At 36.8% G+C, this 20,401-nt stretch overlaps 1 long non-coding RNA gene across 10 annotated transcripts in view; it reads right to left on the bottom strand.

Moving 5' to 3' along the window:
* LOC141950292 (uncharacterized) overlaps positions 1-20,401 on the bottom strand; it is a 304,169-nt gene that overhangs the window by 209,880 nt on the left and 73,888 nt on the right. For all 10 annotated transcript variants that reach the window (XR_012630985.1, XR_012630982.1, XR_012630984.1 and 7 more), the window contains one exon: positions 3,968-4,103. This is a non-coding gene — a long non-coding RNA (uncharacterized LOC141950292). The remainder of the gene's footprint in view (positions 1-3,967; positions 4,104-20,401) is intronic.

Genomic DNA, 20,401 nt, shown 5'->3' with positions numbered 1-20,401 from the left:
AGAAAATGAAGCTTTTGGGATTAAAAAGTTAACACAGAAATTGATGTGTGGTTACCATCTTTGAAACTTCTTACATTCAGTGGATATTCAGGAGTTAATTATTTGCAGCCTCAGCATCAATTCCTGTCACAACTAATGAAAGACTTCATATTAATAACATTGGCAATATGTAGTAACAGTTACCCAATTTCTACAGACAGTGTTACATGACTGGAGCCCTTCCTGCCTTTACATATGTGCTAAATGGTGATTTTTATGGAACATAAATTCTTTGTTGGGTACATTTAGGTTTGAATGTTTAAGAATTATTAAAATTCACTGAACTTTACACAATTAGTCATGACATCATATAATTATTTGCTCTTTGTCTTACCTACTGGCAGCCATTCTGATTTTGCACATAGTAAAACATTTAAATAAATCACAAGTGTATACATAAACTTAAAGCAACTAAAGGGATTTTGTTTGACTTTCAATACTTCATGAGTAACACAACTCACCTAGGAAAACCACAGGAATCAGATTACAATCTAGAATTGGGATTAGTACTTTGCTGATGTGTTCAAATTCTGAAATTTGTTAGTAACAAGCCTGATCCAAGGTCTGTTTAAACCTTCTTCCTTTAGAAGCATTTTGGATCTGGCTCTATATTCTCTGTGAAGAAAGAAGCAGCCCATTTCTTACTTCAAAAAAGAAAGCACTATCTCTAAGCAGAACAAAATAGAGCAGTCCTCTACATTTATCAGTGAGAATTATCTTGACAGAAAGACATTAAAGGTTTTATTAACAAAGCAATAAAACAAAGCAACAGTGATAGCAAGATGCAACCAACAGTAAGGCGTGAAATCCTACAATTTTTTTCCTGTAACTCGTGTATCTGCACTGTACAAGCATAGGTCTGTAGACTGTTTGAATTATTCAAAACTGACGGAGCCTTCTTTCAGAAGAAACCTCCCAGGAACCTAATAGAGTATCAGGGATAAGATCACACAAATAGACTTGACCTCTTTCCTGCTTACAATTCATAATTTAGCTACAGTGTCAAACAGCAAAGCAGATTTAAGTAATATTCTTCTTATAAGGATTAAACAAATGAGTAAGTATAATTAGTAAAACTATAATTACCAGTGCAATGTTTCCATTACAGCAATAAAGACAGAGTGCCTGTAGAATAAACTCTAGTTTCCTTCCTTCCAGGATAACCAAAGAAATGAGAAAACCATGAATAATTCAGGATTTTACCAGCTTTACGTAAAACAGGGCCTTGCATGTAAATTTCAGATGAATCCCACATTCACTGAAAAATCAACTCATTTATTTTCAGAACAGTAAATGGAGAAAATAATTTCCTTTTAGACTACTGCACTGTATGCCTATTTTGCATCCTGTTGAACACTCAGTGAAGGATTAATTGGCATAAACCTATCAGCCCCTTACCCCAAAGGTGTGAACAGCACTGTTAAGAGCCTTTTTTCATCTCTGATTTTGCTTTTTTATTAAGTAAGCATACTTGCATAGACAAGATTGTAAAAAATTAGACAGCAGAACATATTAAATAATAAACAAGGATAATTAGATCACATCTGAATACCACTTTTTGTAACTCCAGTGAGAGGAAAGGAATAGAGTGACAAGGTCTCTGATGCTTTTGTCCCTGAATCTAATTCTACTGAGTCATTTACTCACTTTCAAACAGCTACCAAAAAGAAAAATGGAAGAACATCCCACATGATGCATGATTACCATAGTTTTAGATTTGTCCTGAAGTAAGAGCTCTACAGCATACACTAAGGAAAGCAGCAGAGAACTTGCTACCACATCCTGGTGTCCTTTTACAGCAACCGCCAAACCCGACCAGGTGTGAGAATGATCTACTCTGCATCCTGTCTCTGACAGCAGGTCTGGCCAGGTACATGAGAGGCAAGTACAGAAGCCTGCCCACTCAGGAAACAGCATTTGGCTAATGAATTCTTCAGTTCACCTCTCTGCAGGATTTTACATTAAAAACAAGCATCCTGTGATGTGCCTTAACTATTAAACCTAAACCGCTATGCAAAAGGTGGATGCAACTGTCAATCTGAGAGGCTGCAGAACATTAAGTGCCATCAGTGCAGTCCAAAGGAGTTAACCCTGATCTGGCCACAGAAAGCCTTTCAGGTTTTCTTCAGGATTAAGGTCGCATCATTCTCTTAGTCACAATGGAGATCTGTCTTCTCTATTTGTCTTCTCCAACCCAAGGTACTCCAGCCATGCCCAACAGCCCTTATTTCCGTCCCCAAAACCAGTCTTGCTTCCAAATGAATGTCTTATCACTTCTGTTAATTCTAAGTGTATTCAGGAGTATAATCTTGTTTGCAAACAGTCTGAGTCAGTCTTAGAAACTCTGAAACCTAAACTTTTCTTATCATCCTACCCTTGGTGATACAACCTCATAATCTGTTGCTGTAGCACTGGGATGCATGCAGGATCCCAGATAACATACATTTTAGCAGTACAGGAAGTGAGAGGATTTGTTCAGTCGTATTCTTACTTCCTTTGGTTGCAGTCACTGCAGTTTAACTTTTTCTTTAAAACATTTTAAAATATCTGAATTTTGGACAAAATACGAATTTTCACAATCATCAATTTAATCTGTTTTGCAAATATCTGTGCTCACATGAAAATAAAATGTCATTAAATAGTGAAATAGTTTCCCAACTATAGGATTTCTTGATGTAAAGGTTATTGTCTGCATCTCGAGACAAAAATCATATACAAACTTAATTCACGGGAGAGCATCTGAGAAGGCATCCCATCAATGTGTTTTAACATGTCATAACAGCAATCAACAGCACTTTTAAAGTTTCTACATGTTGTTTAAAACCAAACAGAAGAAAAACTGTATTTTGGCTGAGAATAAGGCACCTGAAAGAAGGTCAGAGAATACTTTAATAAATGAAGATTAAGGGCTCTCATCCCCTTAATCTCCCCCCAAAAACAGGGCATTCCAGCACATGTGTATCAAGTGGCAGCTTCCTCAGGCAGGAAAAGGCAGGCAGGACACAACCCATTTCGCAGTCAGTATTTTATCTGCATCACAGACTGCTTAGTAATTCTACCACACAGATAAGGAAGAACTGGTGGCTGCCTAGGAGAGCTTCCTGTTGTAAACTGCCTGCAGCTGCCCCCTTGTGTGTCATCTGCTACTCACTGTCAAATGTTAACAGCCTCCATCACTTGAGCTATGGAAAGATAGAACAATTGAAAATTATAGGCACATTAACAGAGAGAAAGAGTTCTAGGTGCCCTAAAATACATAAAAGGACCGCGGGGCGGGGGGAGGGGAAGAAAAAAGATACACAAATTCCACTATCTTGTTTCTGTCACTTTTCCTTGTACATGCTTAAAAGAAGAAAAAGTCATGTAGAGGCACACATGCTGGATGTTTTTTCCTATAAAGACATCAGGCAGTCTCCGGAGCGTAAATGGACTGTTACTCCACTTCACCCTTAGAGCTAAACAAAAAGGCCAGCTGCTTATGGATTTGACTTACTGAACTCAAAAAGCTACAGTGAATCCTATGTTCCCTACACTCACTGTGGGGTTGTCATAGTAATGATTTCTCCCTGTCATTTTTCACTTTACCACATGACTCCATGGGATGGACTGTGCTTAGCTCAGCATGGGTAAGGGGGGGGTGTATATATATATATATATATATATAGTAGGCAAGGGAATGGCATTGCAACTTTTGCTTTTCCACTCACTCCATTAAAGCATCCCTCCACAGCAGACTGTTAGAATACCATCAGAGTTCCTAAAAGAAGTGACGCATTTACTATGGGCACATCAGCTGGCCTAAAGCAAATGAGAAAACCTGATTTACAGGGCCACAATCAATTCATACATCTCCAAGGAATGTAAAATACCTAATTTATACTCAGGTATGTTCTTACATACTCCAAAGTATAAGCGACTTGCCACTTGCCTTTAGGCATAAGCTCATGATTCTCTTCAGTCTTTTGTAGGAGGCATATCAACTTCACAACCTGCTGAGGATGGCAGTAGCTGGTCCAGTTGCACCTTCACTGTGGTTCATAGCCTTGCATTGGTTCACTTGTTAACTAAAAGGAAAACAGTGATATAGGGTCAAGCTATTTTCTAGCATCATGTTTTTATTTACCCTGTACAGAAAGACTCAGAAGCAGCACATAGACAATTCCTGACAGAAGCCACAGTTATGGTGCAAACCTTTCCAACAGTTTAATATGCTGGCATTGTCAGACTTCTTGTCAAGATGAGATCTTTCTCATCTTGAAATTGCCCAGACCAAAGTTACTCATCTTAAAGAATGTATCCTGGGCATAACTGTTCTTCAGAAAAAAGGAACTTCAGGTAGGTTTGCCTGGAGCCAGTTTTTGGCCTACAGGAAGCGCTTAACCAACACAAATTCTCTCAGTGATCAGTAGCATACAATTGTTCTGTGGGTCCCCGCACGTAAAGCTGTCTGGCTTTAACACTAAAGTAAGTTCCACGGTGAGGGTTTGCTGTTCACAATTTTTTTTTTTTTTAGACTGAGAATTTACTATGAAACTCTCACCAAAAAAAAAAAGTCTCATCTGTCCATTTAAAATAAATAAATAAAGCATTAAACTTTCTCTCACTAACTCTGCTTGCTTTTAACTGAAACAATTGTGAAATTCCTGTGTCAGAAAAGAAAGCATCAGGGCAAAGTTAGAGAAACATAAGGAAAAAGGGTTTAGTTACTGAAAGACAGAATCATGCATTTCAGGAAAAGAAAGGGCCTTCTGGGTCATATAGCTTATATCCCTAGGCAACAGGATGGTTGCTGCATCGTCTCTAATATGTTTTCATTCATTTTTATATTTTTTAATACTCCAGAGAGGCAGCATCTCATCAAACCATCCATGATAAATTCCTCTTTGTCCACTTAATTTTCTGCAGATCTGGAAACCATTTCTTAGCAGCTGCAAACTTTCGCTTCATTTACTATGTTATCTTTAAAATAATTTTCTGATTGTAAAATATATTTTTAGTACTAGAGTGGAAGCCACACCAGATAGTTTTCACATTTCTCACGTGAGAGTATTTGTGATCTGGAGTTCATGAACTGTGCTGCAGTTTGATACAATAAATGGTCCGTTGGCACATTCTTTTCAGAAGGATGAGCAGTCACAGACTTACTTATTCAAACATATTACTGAACAAATTCACCCCAAAGTTACTTATTTAATATTAAATAACCTTTTTCAAAATATTAGTTTGAAGTTTTCCTGTCATCCTCATTAAAAAATGTTTCCCTAAATACCAAATGTTGCGGACAAGCAAGATTAAAGAGTCTAAATGCAGTATTCAGTGCCAGACATTTTCAGATTTGGCTGTTCTGAAAGATTTAGAAGGTGCACACTGGCAGTTTACTTCACAAGTGATCACTGGTTCATAAACGGAAAACTACAGTTTCATAGTCACCCACAGTCAGCAATTAATCCAGTATAATGATGACAACTATTAGTAATAATGGTACAAGAAATAAAAACAGAAAAGGTGTCATTAGCAAGTTAAAGTCATCTATTCAGGCAATAGAACACAGCTCAAAGTTCCTACCCTTAAGCAACCATGTTTGAAATTTAGAAAAAAAATTTGAAAATTTCTAAGACTGGGAAACTCCAGTGTGAGAGGGAAGATTACTGAACACTAGCATGGGTTTTCTGTTTTGTTCTGAGATGTGCTTACAGCAGATAGCAGTGTCTGAAGCAAGTAATTTAAATTACAGCTTCATATTATTGCTTATGAAGGATTTAATATTTTTGGCCACATATTTCAAGCATTATTGTAAACTTTGTACCTCAAGAACACATACTGCATACACAAATGGTCTTAGAAACATTCTGACAGAAATAGAGGAAAAAAACCAACTTGTAGGTGTGCATTTATTGTATATCAGCATGCAAGTCATATTGGTGTCTTTCATTGCCTGTTTGCATGAGCAACTTTCACCCAGTTTTGAAAACATAACCTACTTTTGTTTGCAGACTTTACAGAATTTTGCAGTTAGCATGTTTGTAGCCCCCAGTGCAAAGTGTTACTTCTCTGTTGACTGTAATTAATACAATAAACATGGAACTGTTACTTTTTCTTTGCTTCCTACATTATTCAAACATCATAATTGAAACCTTACAAAAGCTGGCATGCTATTAGTCTCAGACACAATAAATGATGACCCAAAATGGTTCTCAGACCTAATTCCCTGAAGGTAAGTATTCCACATAAAGCGCCATAGTCCAAATTTCAGAATTAATTACTTTTGTCATTTGTGACAGGCATCATGAATCTGAGTTAATTATATTGGGAATGTCTGTAAACAGAGTAACAGCTCAAAGGAATGCATCTTTTTGATAAAATTTGCCATGCATTTCTGATGTTGAAACACAGAGTGTCTTGGGAAAAGAAGCTAAATCTACCCGGAAAATTAATTATACAATATTGCCTCTGCTGGTTAGTATGTTTAAAAGACTGGCTTGTAATGGACTGTCATGAGAAAAGTGACCTGTCTGATTGACAACAGTAGGACAAGCAATACTGGTATCTTAATAAGCATATGGCCGCCAGTCCTAGAAGAACTCAGGAACAACACTGACAGTATTTATCAGCTTCAAGGCTGGCAAAACAGCACAGTTTCTCTTTGAGAAGGAAGGAGTTTTGGAGACTTGCATCCTGTTAGAAGACAAGCACAGCAATCACTGAGGTACAGAAAATGAAGATTTATTCATACCAGTACGCTTAGAAGTCCTTCCATAGTAAAAGCATATGATGGGCTAAGACTGTTCAAATAAACATTTAGAATAATTTCAGAAATTTGTCATTGTCTCAAACTGTGCCATCAGCACATAATATTTTGTCTTGAAACAAACATTTCAAGATTTGACTCTTTAGAGCAAGCAGAGATTTTTTTTTTTAACTGAATAACTTAAGTGCAGTTACTTGAAATTATTTATCAATCCTCACAGCAAATGTTTATTTTGGTAAGTATTTTAATTAGGTCCCATTTTAATTTATTTAGCAACTAACTCAGCTAACCGATTTTAGGAATTAGCCTAACCCTTTCCAAGTGTTGTGCTGGAACTTTATGGTAAATTCCAACCACTCAAGTCCTCAAACAAAAGTTTGTGGAAATTTAATTAACATTTACAAGCATATTAGTCAAATTAAGATCACAAACTCTGAGACAAAACATTAGATGCCCTAGATGGATCCAAAATGATGAAGGATCAAGGTTCATAGAGGTTCAGTGCTATCTATATGAGATAAAGATGAGGTATATAAAATCCAAACTGCAAAACACCAGAAACAACAGAACAGGTTCAGATTAACTTCCTTATCATGAGATACTCGAAACACAGCCCAACTGCACAAGCTATGGTTATGTTCCGCTATCCACAGAGATGTCACTACCAGGTTTTAGAGGTCCAGAACATACAGGAAATAGTCTGAACTTTAAATTGATCCATTGCCTTAAACAGTTCAGACTTAGGTGATACCGGAGAAAGCACCAGCAAACTGCCAGTCCTCTTGCACAGCATAAACAAGACTCAAGGCAAATCAGCTCACTATAGTTCTAGCTTAATTTATTTTAATTGCCTTCTATTGTACAACATCTTTCCCTCATTTTCTCCTTTCTTAAGTGGGAATTACACAATATTGGATAATGGCTGCTAGCCAACCTGAGAGTAAACTAAATTTATTTTGGCTTCACTAAAACAAAATCCAAAGGCCATTTCTAAAAATTAATGGAACAGTCAGATAATTTACTTGCTCATTTTTTTGACACTGATGTAAAATAGAACTACTCAGACCTTTTCAGATAATGACCCAGACCTCAGTTTGTGACAATGTTATTCTTTCCATAATGCAAATGGAATACAGTCTCCTGGGTAGGAATCAAATGACATAGGGAATGTTAGAACAACATAAACCTTCATGGAATTCTTACATTCAATCCCAATAGTGTTGGCCAGTGGCATCCAGTTATCATCAAGTTTCTCCTATCTTCTGCAAAAGTGATTAGACTGTACCTATAGGTCAGAAAGTTCCTAGCAGATTTCTTATTTGTCAATGATTGTTGCCAAACTAACTCTTCCAAGTGATGCAAAACAATTGTATTAGGTTACCGTCAGAAGAAAACCTGAACATATTTTAAAGTGCAGAATCTTATCAGTTTCTGTAATTCATAACAAGCATTCAGTTTTTGTCTTTTTCAAAAGTTAGAAAATTTACAGTTTTGATTAATTTTGTTTTAATTAGTATTAAACTTTGGGGAACCATCTCCTGGATACTGAGGGCATACCAGAATTAATTTTTTTTAAGCTTTTCATTTCAGTGTGTAAAAAACCCTCTAAGTTTTTCTTTAGACAGTTCATTCCTAAGAACAACATATACTGAACATTTTCAAGCCTGTTTTATAGTGTTCTGGAACATTTCAATGATTTTTCTAAAGCTTTTTAAAATCCTTTCTATAAGAAAGGTCAGGATTTTTCATGGAAAAATAAACAACCAAACAACCAACCAAACAAAAACCCCACTCTGCACATAAGATCTTTTTGAAGGGAATATGTAATGATGTAATTTCAGCATATACACAGAAACAAGTCAGTCTAGAATCTACCCTGAAATTCCCCCAGGATACTTGCACGTTGGCCATATTTACATGGTTTGATGTGTAAAAACCCAATACATGTTTGGACAGGATTTGGTCTCTTTGCTCAAAAAAGATTAAATGGTACACCAGCATAAACAGAAGTGTACATGTAAACCTCTAAATCCTTCACGTGGCTATGAAGAACTTAAAAGTGAGACTGAGCGTGCAAACGAAGACAGGAGTAAAAGATACTAGCAGAGTCTGCCTGCCTTCTTTTCCAATCACTGGGGATTAAAATCAATGCTTATTCATCTGGTTTCTTTCTCATTGCAGAAAGTATAAAACTATTCATCTCAGGAACATAGTTTTTATGAAATAGCACGCATAGCTATCTAAGAAACTGCAGAGAAGTACACTGATTCTGTAAATTATAACAAATCTTGCTTCATGAACCTGAAAACACCCCAATGAAGTGTATATTTCTCAAACCTGAAACGTATTCCAACATTTTTTTCTGCAAAGATGACCTATTAATCCCTGGCTGCTGACAAAAAAGATTCTCTCTGATTTGTTACTGTTTGCTTTTTCAACAAATATTTTACGACAAGCTGAGACAACCCACTGAGCAGGCTTACTCATCAAGATTTTCAAGGACAAAAGATCAACTTCTAGACCCTGAGCTTAAGCTCTCTCAACAGCAGAAGTTAATTATATCGGCTGTGCCTCAGTGACAAGAAATGCATATGTAAAACAGAACACAAAAAATTTATAAGATACATATAAATATACCTCAGTGTTGGCTGTTTGCTCTAGTAGCTTCTTTCATAACTACTAAATTTGTCTTCAGAACATGAAACAACAACCCATTCATGCAAATTATAATTCATATCATATGATCTTTCATTCACTCCACTTGTACCCATTCCTAACATATAGCAAAGAATTATCCATGGGGTAAAATGTCCAGTTAAGGTCCAGACTAGTCTTCCAAGGCTATTGCTGCTGTTTCATTAGTACAATGTAGTTTATGTTTTGCAATACTTTTATATCAAAATTAAATCAGGACTGCTTTATTTACTTGTCTGCAAAATATGAACAACACACCATAATTCTGATTACATAGTCTTTTCAATGCTCAATACATATTTATGAAATATGGTGAATACAGTCTTAAACCACCATTAGTAAATGCAGCAATCAGATTTTAGGAAAGTTCTGAATAGAGTGAATCTAGGTTGTCATTTATACTTATTAAATATAAATAATAATACTTTCATTACAGGTCAAGCAAACCTCCCCACTGAATAACTAAATATTGTTGCAGATCAAAATACTTACCTCTAGGACCTACTGGGACCATTGTCTGAAAAGATTTCAAATTCCAAATTCTTATAGTACTGCCATGGATATTAATAATTTTGAATGTCAATGATCATTATAGATATGGTTGCTCAAGTCTCTGTCATCTCACCATGGCTATTTGGGGGGTGGGTGTGTGTGTATATATATAAATAGCCAATTAAGGCTATATATACACTCACAAAATCGTTATGTGTAGAACAGCAGAGAACAAACCATGTAGTGTTTTAGGAATCCTGGGGAGGATGATGTTTGTGGTTTAGGGGTTTGGAGGATGGTGTGGGTGTTTGCATTTAGTCTGACAGCCAGATTAGCCTGAGGCAATTCTTGTGTCTGTAGGTATGTCTCAGTGTATTGCAATATATTTCCTTCTATTGTCTCGCCAGCTTCTCACCTTTGGGATCATTGGTTTTTAGTTTCTGCACAAAATGAAAAAAAAAAAAAGCTTAAAGGATTTTTTTTTTGTCAGTCTGTCATTAGACTTTAATTGACTTTTACTGCTCACTACATTACTTGAAAATCCATTTAAAATTTCTGTTAGTCTTCATAGCACTTTAAAAACCCTCAATATTTCTAACTAATTATCTCTGCATCTTTAGACCAGTATCCGTCCCCTTTGTTATCCCTATACTCCATTTCCAATTTGGCAAATGTTATTGATCAAAGAGGGAACCACCTATACCAACTTTATATAATGAGCATGGAAGGGCTTTAAAAAAATTACTTTCTTCTAATATATTTCTTTAAATTAGTTCCTTTGCCTCTCCTGTTCCACTGATTCTTGCATCCTCATACAGCTAACTTTATACTAATGAACTTGCCCTGTAAGATCAGCTGCAGCCCTTATGCTGTTGTTTTTTTCCAGCCTCTAATGGTGTACTCACAATAGGTTTAGTGCAGTGGATTTCTCTTCCCCATCTTTGCAAATACTTTATTGTGAGAGTTCTTCCAATGCCTAAACTATTTTTGGAATATATGACATATTAAGGTAAGCCAAAGCCTGACCTCATTAGGACAATTAATCAAAGAAGAGAATGACTTCTCAGGAATGATGAAAACCTTTTCTCACTGAAGACCACAGATCATGAATCATTAAGGCATCTGGCCAGGTACAGAGCAGTGCATACGCAAAAGGCTTCATTGTAGAGATCACTTTAATGACATTGTCAACATAGAGGTGGGAGGAAATTTAGTAAAGCACAGGGGTTGAAAAAGAAACATGATTCAGATGATTAACAATTAGGGATAGCCAGTCTCGGAGCCTAAGTTTTAAAACGTAACAGCCTAGTATTTTGTCTGAATACTTTTCTTGTCATAATATACTAGCATCACTAAACTCACTAGCACAGCACAGTGGATTCACCACACTAGCTCTCCTTCAACAGACATGTTTCAAATGATAATTTAGTTTTCTGGAATTAAAGACAGGCTTTTCAGGAAACAGCACATAGAAGTCTACAGATTGGAAAGCTACAGATTTGAAGTCTACTGTTTTGAAAGCTAACAGAGGTCCTAATAAATCACTATGGTCTTGTAATAGACTTAAATTTTATTTCCATCCAAGACAAGTTTTGCCATTAGAAACAAGCATTATTTGTTAAAGAAAATAGCCTTCTCAACAAAATTTTCTTTTGTTACATATGAAAGTTTCTTTTTTAGGTAGATAAAAGCTTTTGGAATAAATCACCAATGGGGAAATTATGCCTTTTGAAAAGTATTGAGGATTTTTTTTAAAAAATCTGTAATTTGCAGTTACGAAAACATACAATTATTTTTAACAAATGACAAGTAGATTATTTTTGTTCTACTGTAAATGATGCGATTACCATTTCTTTTATTAGGTAACAAAGTGCAGAGGTACCAAAGATTATAGCCCATAAATAAAACTCAAGCTTTGTCTTTGGACAACAAAGGCCATTACCAGATCATTGAAAAATGCTTTAGTCACTAACTAAAAGCTTTTTATTCACCTGTCAGGCAAAACACTAACCTGATCTCAAATCTCACCTTAATGGAACAGCTACCTTCCCTTAGTATTTAAACAAGCAAAGTCACAGAATAGCTGAAGCATTGCAAAAGGACTGGTTACAATTCAAAGACTTTGTAAGCACTAAGGCAACATTCCAAAGTGGTACTAAGAAGCTGTTCCAGGAGTTCTTCAAATGAAACAGGAAAGGCCTTCCAACCTTCAAAACCCACTCTTATTTCAAATAGCAGTAACACACATTTTCAGCTTTTCCAGTGCTCTATCTTATGTCCCACAAAGGTGCAGATTAAAGAAATATAGTATTTGTCAACTGTTGTAGGACATATATGACATGGTGTACCCTTTAGAAAGAACCCACATACTTTAGATTACAAATCAAACCCCATCTCTAACTGTGGTATCTGATCAAACTTTATTGAAGCTGGACAGCTTACACATCCTTCATTTAAATAGCTGTCAAATGCAACATAGAAGCATGTCACCACCCCAAAATGCAAAACTACTCAGGTATTTGGATGTTATTCAAGGGACTTTTCTGCTGTTCCTGAGTGCAAGAGAGACATTTTGATTCCAGCTAAATAGTGTAAGTGTCAGAGGTAAGAATCTATCTGGCTTAAGTCCTCCTGCTTCAATTGCATTTTGGCTGCACAAGTTCAAATATCAGAAACTAGTACATAACTCAAATGAAATCAATTGAGCAAGAATTAACCCTTTCTGGAAAACTGAGCCAGGTCACTCTTGGCTAGTCACACAGACCATTTCTATCTGAAATCACCATGTTAAGAAACTTACTCTGACCAAGCTAGTGGAAAGATGTACACATAAGCTGTACAAGATTTGAGCTAGCTTTCACTTTTCAAACTTACTAAATTAATATTCACACAATGTTATTGTTAGTGTCAGAAAATCATGTATTAAACTTGTTGGCAGAACTCACGATTTTGCCATGCCAGCAGTAATATTGTACCTACGTAACATGCTGTTTTAAGCTCAGCTCATCAATAATACCATCATTAAGAAGCATAATAAACTTTATAGTCCTTAGATACCATCTTTTTCATAACTACTTCAAGCAATTTCCAAGGACTTCTTATTAAGATTACAAAAATTATTCATCTTCCTATATACTTCTTGCTCCATATATTATACTTTTTTTTATATATTGTTTTCTCCATTCTCAATGGCAAGATAAAGATATGAAGGAGCATGCACGCTTCCAGCAGATGATTTAGCAAGCGTTTTGGGGCAGCAAGCTCCTGGTCTCTCCAGCTACCCTCTGAAGATTAGATGCTACTGTAGTGACAAGAAAGCTACTGTTCACCATCAGAATTCTATAGGCCCAGTTGCAGAGAGGAAGTTTCTGAAGCATTTGCATTTTTGATTCTACTTTGAACAAGGATAAAATAGCCATTAGCAGCTGAAAAGCAACATCTTGTAAGGTATCACCATGCGGAGATCAGGACAACACTAAGTGCAGCTAAGAGTCTGCATGACTTGCAAGTGCTCTGAAAGAGGGCACTTCCGCTCAGGACTTAATTCTTGCTTATTTTTTAAAGTTCTTTTGGTTCATGTAAAATGGAGTGCTAGAAGTTTGGCTTTGCATGCAAATCTAGTGTCACAGAAAATCCCCATCAAATGCACCCAGAGGTCTACTGGATTATTTATCTAATTGTTTACAATTCTTTGTACACTATTAACTTGGCAGATCTTAAGTAAATTAGTGCTAAGGCACTGATCTTATACCTTTATAGCTGAGAGTTGAATTTCTCATGACCTATCCAGAGGAACAAAAAGTATGACCAGAGGGGTGGTCGGCACACCAGGGAGCAATGTTCAGTTGGCAAACCATCACACTGCAATATCAAGTTTTGAAACAACAAACTCAAAAATAACACTAGAACAGCTTATTTGTCAGATCTTTAATGCTCACCTGGTGTGAGTTTGCCATGGTTTCAAGTCATTTCCAAAAAACTATTAGGATCAATAGTGGTGTTGGCTGTTCTGTTACTTGTTTGTGTTTTCAGTTTAAGTAGTAAAGAAAGATCTGTGTTCTCCCAGCTTGTTATTTCCACTGATTTCTTTCAAAGTGTGACCTATCCTTCCACTAGAAGGACACAGACAGTAGCAGAAATGCTCAAAATCAGGTACTTCAACTATTTCCTTTCTCTTCTCCCTCAAGTGATATAGGTATATTAAGAAAGTTAAGCATAACTGTAACATAGTTAGCTATAGTAAACTTAAATTATACTTTAAACTAAAATTCCTTTAAGCTGTAAAAGCAAGGCATCTCTGAGCTGTAAAAGCAAGGCATTTCTGAACTGTAAAACAAGGACAAAGGACTGGGGCCTCTGACACCTGGAGATGGAGGAGATCTGCATACCCGGAGATGGAGGACACCTGCACCCACCCCCCCACCCCACCCCCCCCCAGACGAGGGACACCTGTGATTTGCAACCCAAAGGATGACTCCCCATTCAAGGATATGCATCACACATCAAACCGAGAACCAAGGAAGATGGCACCGATCAAGGATGCGCATCATATCACATTTTGATAAGATGGAGGAAAGCATGACAATGTTGATACATTTATGGCCTGCGGAAGAGACTGTTGATACAGAAATTCCAGGACTAATTACACATCATTATGAATACATATGTTTGTATTGTAAGACCTTGTGAATATGTATGAGATACCTGCATTTAGGTCGGGGTTTCATTGGCTTAAGGTGTGCGTGTTTGGTGGAGAGATCCCCCATGCACCCAGCGCTGAAATAAAGAATGCCTGCTTTCTAACACTCTGACTTCTGAGTTTTAGAGAGTTCTTCTCCGACCGACTTTTACGGTATCAAAGGACTGTCCTCTCCAAATTGAATCACCTAGAATTATAATTTTAACCTTGTTGATTAAGTCAAACAGTTCAAATCATCTCAACATCAGTCATATCAGTATAAAGAGATCATCAAGAAGATGGAACCAAGCTCTTCAAAGAGATGCATGGCAGGAGTACAAGTCAGCAGGCATAATCTGAAGCACAAGAGACTGACTGGATATATGAAAATTAAAGACTCTCTCCCCATGAGAACAGTCAAGCACTGGAACAGGTTACCCAAGGTACAGTCTCTATCCCTGGAGGTTTTTAAACACAACTGGATAAAAACTTGAACAACCTGGTCTGACTATGTCTGACCAGCAGCACGTTGGCCTAGAGACCTCCTAAAATTCCTTCAAACCTGAATTACTCTATGATCCTATGACCTACTGCATAGTGTTTTACCCACTTGCAAGTCCCATTGTGTTTGCTGAGTAAAGTTTAGCCTCCAGTTGAGGTTTTTAAGTCAAGTGGATTGGTGCTGGGGCATGGGAGTGATTTTTTGTTTGCTTGTTGCGGGGAGGGTGTGTGTTTGGTGTTGGGGGTTTCTTTGCTGTTGTTTGGCTTTTGTTTGTTTGGGGGGGTGGGGGTGTGCCTGTGGTTTAATAATGGCCATTAATTTAAATGGTTAAATTAAACTACATTAAGAAATAGTTAATCTATTGATGTAGAATTTCAATGCAATGTTGTCTTTCATGGTCCTCCTCAGGCTGATCAAAAGTGGGTTGATGTAGTCCACTTCCCATTCAACATTTCGCATATTAATGTACAGAAAGACATTCTGACTTTTGTCACTGCTAATGCTTCTTATCAGTTACATTCCTGCAACTGAGCTGTCTAACACCATGCTTTTGTCTTATAGTCTTGTGTTAGTGTCTTTTCATTTCCAGTCATCTAACATTTCTATTTATGCAAATATACAAATATCTTTTCATCCCTTAGATGCATCATCAAGCTACCTAGTTTATGTAACCGAATAATCCCTTCACTTATAAGGCTCACCTGTTTTGCATTTGCTCTACCCACTCACTATCTGTATTTTCTGTGCTTTTTTTACAGTGGCAGCAGCCATCCCACAGCCAGCTCTGCACTACTTTCCACTTTCTCAGTGTGCTGATATCTACTGACTGCAGTAGATCAGAAACACAGATCTCAAACTCTTTCTGTATGGATCTGTTTACAGAACCAAGGCCAATGATTTAAAAGACTTGAGACACAAAAATTTGTGCAACCATATTGAGCTCTGAAGTCTGAGCTCTGTCTGGACAACCAGGAGAGTAACTATAATAAGTGATAAAACTCAAGCAGAGTTAGTAACACCCCACCCCAAAAGCGCAAACCATTTGAAAAATGGTTCAGCCTTATAAAGACACGAGAACTAGCTTACAGTTACATTAGATATAGATCACTTATTCAAGGCCCTAATGTCAGAATTGTTCACGAGTGGTTCAATGCTTCACAAATTTTTGCCTACAATTTCAATCAGTTGCTCAATGATCAAAGTTCAACGGTACGCAATAAATATGAACTACAGTAGGTAAAATCTTTAGGTATAACTGTTCTAAGGTAACAATAGAGGTACTTTTTGCCTTCAAATAATTTTAAGAAATTTTCGTAATGTTTATGAGCTCTGTAATCAAACTACATGACTCTCTGAGGGAATGACTTGGTAGTACATAAATTTAATAAAATTCTGCCCCCTTCTGACATACCTACCATAAGAAACAGGCTACTGATTAGTCCATTAAGGCCTTATATTAGCATTGCTTTTCAAACATGCAGGCCAGACTGGCTCAAAACACTTGATGAGCTCCCACAGCTCAAACTTGACCTCAAATATAGGGAAAAATTCTTCATGTCAGGATTGGTCACTGTGTCAGTACACCGTTTCATAAAATGTTCCTTTTTGTATAAAGAGGGCTGGAGCACCTCTCTTATGAAGACAGGCTGAGAGAGTTGGAGGTGTTCAGCTGGAGAAGAGAGGGCTCCGGGGAGACCTTACAGCAGCCTTCCAGTACCCAAAGGGGCTACAGGAAAGCTGGGGGGGGGGGGGGGGGGGGGGGGGGGGGGGCTCTGTATCAGGGAGTGTAGGGATAGGACATGGGGTAACAGTTTTAAACTGAAAGAGGGTAGGTTCAGATTAGCTCTAAGAAAGAAATTCTTCCCTGTGAGGGTGGTGAGGCCCTGGCACAGGTTGCCCAGAGAAGCTGTGGCTGCCCCCTCCCTGGAAGGGTTCAAGGCCAGGTTGGACGGGGCTTTGGGCAACCTGGGCTAGTGGAAGGTGTCCCTGCCCAGGGCAGGGGGGGTTGGAACCAGATGATCTTTAAGGTCCCTTCGAACCCAAACCATTCTGTGATTCCATGAAAGACAGCTTGAACAGAGAATTTTTTTTCCCCGATAGCCAAAGTACCTTCAGAAGTGAGATATTTTCACTTCATCCTCACAAAATATTCAGTGTAAAGCAATACCATGTTAATTAAAAATAAATATAGCAGCTTCAGTCTTCATCAAGTTCCTATAATCTTTTCCTAGTCCTGATTCTATCTATATAGCCCCTGACTATATAACAGCCCTGAGGCTATTCTGTTTTATCTTGACAATTATTAACCTTAAGAAAAAAACAGCACAGTGAACAGACCCATGCTCACCCTGGAGTCCAATTTTTTTGTAATTCTGTCCAAGTCCCATGTTCCATAATAGCTTTACATTTGAAAACATGACAGATAACCACAATTGTGGTTAAGAACCAATTTTAGCACAGTTGGTCAGCATCTCCCTATTTAACAGAAAAGTGTTCAGCATTTATGCAACACTTTTTCTATCAAAAGATCTCCAGTAATGATGGGTGTTTGTCTTTAACTCTTATGTGTCACTAATGTTCCCACCAGCTTTAATGGTCCATATTCTATATTGAGTCACACTGATGTAAAAAAGAGCAACTTTACTCAGATCAGTTTCTGAAAGCACTAATTTAGGGACAGAATTGAATCTGGATATAGAACCTATTTCTGATATTTGATAAGTAAGCAAAGAAGAGATTATGGTATTTTCAAAAGATATCAAAAATATACCAAAGGTCTTCCCTAGAATGTTATCGGCTGTATTTCTAAAGGCTTTTCCATCATAATTGATAGCTATGTAGATTTCAATTTCTCACAGTCAGTCATACTGCAAATAGCATCATTATTGGTTCAGTAGAACTTAGACTGAGGAAATAAATTCATTTCACAGATGTTACTCAGAATTCATGACCAAGCTGTCTCAAATCCCAGTCCTGGACTGGAAAGAAAGATCTCTGCAGCTCACAACAAGCCCCTGTACCAGTCCCACATCATTCATAAGAAAAACATCAGATTGCCCTTGATTTTTTATTTCAGTATTTTCTTGTAAAGATTTAAACTGTAACAAAGAGGCAGTATCCAAAAATAGCAAAATTTGGTAAAAGTATTCATGAAGAATAATGGATTAGTTCCTGAAATGCCCTTGGCTAGGCCAGTGATAAACATAAATCTCAATAGAATCTATTTTAATCTAAAACACTGTATAGATTTCAGTGCATTCCGTAATTATAAAGCAATATTTGAGTCCTCTGTTCCTCATGATAAACTGCACTGTTTCTATTTACTGTTTAGCTAACCCAAACCTTTCCAAAAGAGTTAGTTGCTCAACAAGGAAGCAGTGTTGGATAAGCATGTTAGTATTTGGCCAGCTCAAGGTTTGTCCAACTGTTCCTGCCAGGAAGGAATTTTTCCTGGAAGGTCACAGAAAATTGTCTTAAAAAAGAACATCAAATAAAAGTCAGTAAAAACTTCTACATTAAGCTATGGGTCTGCAAAATTAACCCCACTCCTTCCAATTCTATATATAAACAGAAGGATTTTATGCAGTGTCTTCTTTAATGAAACATACTAAAGAAACTTCATTAATTTCTTCAATTTCAACTTTTTTCATTTATTTTTAATTAATTACTTTCTTTACTGAAACAAATTAATGAGTCTTCTATCTATTCAGTATCACAGCATGAGTTCAGAAAGAAACAGGACAGAGTTCAGAAGGATAAATTACAATGTCTGAGCCTCCAAAAAATAATGTCAAAGAAAATATCCCATAGATGTTTCTAATTCTAATACTATTAAGTTCAGAGGGTTTTTCCTTGCTCATCTTTTGTCTCAATAATGTCTGATAGTACGGTTCTCATTCAAAGAAAAGAACAGTTAGACTAAGGGGGGGAAAAAAAAAAAAAAAAAAAATCTTTAAAAAGTCCACAATCCAGGAAAAATATCTGGATCTGCTGACTCAAAGAACATCAAGAATTTACAGTATCAGTGGCCCAGAAGAATAAATTCCTCTTTTGAAGACATTTAATCATATTTTCAGATATGCAAGGGAACTTTAGTAATATAATAAATGGAGATGCTACTTTTTTATTCTTATTTAGAAAATAATATGTTCCAAACCTCTATGACCCAAAGCAAAGAGACAAAACTAAAGTGACTGTGATTTCATGAAGAATGGTATATAGCATTACATCATTTAGCACAATAAAGCTATTAACACTTACTTCAAGACTTTACACTTACTACAGAGAACACACAAGTTCTCCCTCTTGCATGTTTTAACTGTAGCAATTATGAAAACAGCTATTTGCATCAAAAAATACATGGCATCTTCAGCTCCTACCTGTGTCAGCAGAAGCTACAGATATCTCTGAATCTTGAATTAATTCTGATTAGAAGTTTAAAATATGCTTATTGATGCCTAAATTTTGTACAGTGTATATAAGTTTAAACTCCAAGAGCCATAATATGTGCAGTGATTTTCAAAACACGGATTTTGCACATTATATTAAGACATCCTTTTTTATCTTCAATGATACACACAGATATCATTAGCACATAACACAAAGTATATTTATATATCATATAACAACAAAGCACAATACATTTATATACTCTTAGTCCTTGGCACTAACTACTGTTTTTGCAAGTGAAATATGAACATTTTAATGTGTGTCATTTGATCCGACAAAAGATACTACCTTACAAACAAAACAAATTTCCCCTCAGAAACCTTACTGCCTTTTATATGATAGGGTACCTCAGCTATAAACAAGGTAATGTTACAGCAAGATGCACATTTGCCAGTCTGACACCTCTGTTCTCTATTCATGCGTTCCAGCTGTTCTCTGCACCATCATCAGCATCAAGCGCCCTGTGGTGTGAAGAGCAGGGTGTGACATGTTGGGGTGTGAGAGTCAGAAGGCTAACTCCAAGAGAGAGGGTGTGAGATGAAGACAACACACATCAGAAAAAGGCGGCAGATTTTTTTTTTAGTCAAATATAAGATGAAGCATCCCACAACCGTTTTTTTTGCAAAGGAACTGAGCTTTCTATTAATCCAGAAATACACTGTGCTGAGGTGTTTGCTATATAAGTTCTATCAGCCTTGAAGGCATATGTTGTTCCATGTCAGTGGGAGGTACCAAGGAAAAAAAAGCAAGTCAAGGCAATCCAATCATTATAAAACTTCCACTACATATCACCACAAAA

Source organism: Strix uralensis, chromosome 15 (genome assembly GCF_047716275.1).
Source record: "Strix uralensis isolate ZFMK-TIS-50842 chromosome 15, bStrUra1, whole genome shotgun sequence".
Taxonomy (NCBI): domain Eukaryota; kingdom Metazoa; phylum Chordata; class Aves; order Strigiformes; family Strigidae; genus Strix; species Strix uralensis.
This window is presented reverse-complemented; position numbering and strand designations above follow the sequence as displayed.